The sequence below is a fragment of the Corvus brachyrhynchos genome, unplaced genomic scaffold, assembly GCF_000691975.1.
Source record: "Corvus brachyrhynchos isolate BGI_N302 unplaced genomic scaffold, ASM69197v1 scaffold661, whole genome shotgun sequence".
Classification (NCBI taxonomy): Eukaryota; Metazoa; Chordata; class Aves; order Passeriformes; family Corvidae; genus Corvus; species Corvus brachyrhynchos.
In genome coordinates this window covers 594,926-597,503 of record NW_008236246.1, presented here as the reverse complement: position 1 = coordinate 597,503, position 2,578 = coordinate 594,926, and the positions used below count along the sequence as shown (strand labels likewise).

The 2,578-nt window shown below is 60.1% G+C and overlaps 1 long non-coding RNA gene across 1 annotated transcript in view; it reads right to left on the bottom strand.

Annotated features, from left to right (window-relative positions):
* Positions 1–1,702: 1,702 nt before the first annotated feature.
* LOC108449798 overlaps positions 1,703–2,578 on the bottom strand; it is a 1,936-nt gene continuing 1,060 nt past the window's right edge. Inside the window, exon 2 of the long non-coding RNA XR_001866098.1 lies at positions 1,703–2,382. This is a non-coding gene — a long non-coding RNA (uncharacterized LOC108449798). The remainder of the gene's footprint in view (positions 2,383–2,578) is intronic.

Here is a 2,578-nt window from a genome sequence, read left to right as displayed (position 1 = left end):
GCCACGGGCACAGACTGACACATAGGAGGGGCCCTCCGAGCTCAGGACACACTTCTGCACTGGGAGGGTGGCCGAGCACTGGTGCAGGTGCCCGGGGAGGTGGTGGAGTCTCCATCCCTGGAGAGACTCAAAAGCCACCTGGACACATCCTGGGCAGCCGGCTCTGGGTGGCCCTGATGGAGCAGGGGGCTGGGCAAGGTGACCTCCAGAGGTGCCTCCAACCTCACCCAGCTGGAGATCCTCCCCAGTGCTGCTGGCAGAAATATGAAATGGGCCTGAAGTCAGGGGTGAGGGGTGAGGCAGTGCTGGGAATAGGAAAGGGTCCTGACAGACACGAGGGTGAGATCCCCAGGGGGATGGTGCTGTGCAGCCACTTTGGGCAGGGAGCATTGGGTGGCACCAGGGCACAGAGGCCAGGTGCCCTGAGTTGGGTGCCCTGAAGGGCTGCAGTGGGCTCCAGGCACGTGCCACTGGGAGTGTCCAGGGCCGTGTGTGGGCACTGGGCTGGGGAGGGCTCTGTGCTCCTAAAGGCACCTGGTCAGAGGATCTGTGAACAGTGAGCCAGCAAGCCAAGCCCCCGGTCATGGGATAAGGGAGGTGAAGACGTTGGACCTCATCAGTGGCACCTTGCCTTGAGGAGAGTGTGGGGAGCAGGAGAAAGGTCTTTTTTTTTGTCTGAGAGGACTCAGAAAAGGAGGAAGACAAACCTCCTTGGCCCAGCTAACTGGTGGGCTGTCAAGAGGCTACAGGCAACCAGAACTTTGCTGTTGGTCAGACTGTAACCCTGGGGGTCTGGGATAGTGGAAGGGGTCAGTGGCACTCTGCAGGTGGAGGAGGAGGGAGATCTGAAGGGGTAGAGAGAAAAGGGATATGAGAGGGCTGTGTTGAAAATAGGGCTGGTCAGTGTAGTGTCTGCCTGAGCCCTGCACAGTCCTCTCTGTCTTCTTAAATCCATTCTTACCTATTTCTCCGTGCATGTCCCAGCCTGTGTGGATGTGCTGCAAGGAGTAAGTGCCAGCTGCTGGAGAGATGGCACAGGTGGGCCACGGGAGATGGCATCAGCAGGGAAATGACGGGTGAGGTTTAGCACAGGAACTCATGGGCTGGGAGGCTGGGTGGGTGTGTACAGCGCTGCAGGCTGGGGCTCCATGGGCTCCAGGCCTCACAGAATTGCAGGTTTAGGCACAGGAGCTGACATCAGGTGAGGTCATGGGGTGATACTTCAGCTGGATGTCCAGCTGTGCTCCCACAATAAATACATCAAACGTGGTCAAACCAGACAGGCCCTTGCTGTCCTGTGGAACCCCATGAACTAGCCCTGCCTGGAATCCCCCTGTGGGGCTGGTTCTGCTGCTTGGACAAGGGGTGGTGGATGAGGAGGAGGAGACCTGGCTCGGCCACCAGGAATGAGAGGCTAAACCCTGTCAGCTGGGCAAGAGGCAACAGGTTGTGGAGCTCTGGTGGGAAGGGCTCTTGTCATCCCCTCCTGAGGAGGAAGCCCTGGTTCCTCACAGGGTGATGGACAGAGGGTGTGGACCCTGCCAGAGCGAGGATGGGTCCCTGAAGCAGAGCCCCGAGCTGACCCCCCACTCTTGCTGTGGCCACACAGTCCAGGCTGTGACAGGACATGGCCGGCACTGTCACAGCTCCCGGCCTGCTCCCCACCATGGGTCCTGCACACCTTCACAGAGCCATCCAACGCTTCCAGGGCAAGGATGAGGCCAGGAGCCCGTTTATTGAGGAGTGGTGACTGTGCTGTCTCCAGCGCTGCCAGAGCTGGCCCCGGGGGCAGAGGCTGCCTGGGCTTGCTCAGTCCCACCAGCGTCAACTGCTCTTGGAGCTTCCTTCTCCATGTGGGACCCTGCTGTGTCCGGCTCTGCCGCCTGCCTTCCTCCTGGGGCAGCTCTGCCTCATCCCAGCAAGGTGGGTTGGGGCTAGGCTTGGGTTAGGGTTAGAGTTAGTTTTAGGGTTAGTTGTGCTTTGCCACTGTGGGCCCATGCAAACACTCCCGTGGCTGGAACTGTGGGGCAGCAGCACTGCAGGCCTGAGACCCCACTGCTCTTTTCCCCAATCACGCTGTTCTTTCCCCATGAAATGGGGATATTATTGGGAACGGGTGAAATGAGGAGAGGGTGAGGCTGGTACCATCCTGCAGGCTCTGCGGGTGCTGTCAGGGAACAGCTGGGCACGAGACATCAGTCCAAAGCATCCCCTCTCTACCACCTTTTTCCTTGGATGTCTTTGGGTCAGGCCAGACCCCACAGTTCCAGATCCTGGATACAGAACTCCTCCCGATGTGAGAGGGTCTCGTTGTCGAATGTCTCGCAGGGTTGACTGCCCCCGTGGTGCAGGTCCCCGTCCAGCCACAGCCCAAACCTACCGCTGGGAACGTGCCAACAGCACTGTCAGCTGGGACCTGCCTCCTTCATGGCTGGAGGCCTCCCCTGCCACCTCCTGGGCGACCAGCCACCTCCCGTCTTCACTCTCTGTCCCCCAAAATGGGCATGAGACAGGACAAGCAGCTGGCCCAGGTCTGCCCACCGTGCCTACGGGCAGGGAGGCGGGCGGACGGCGGACA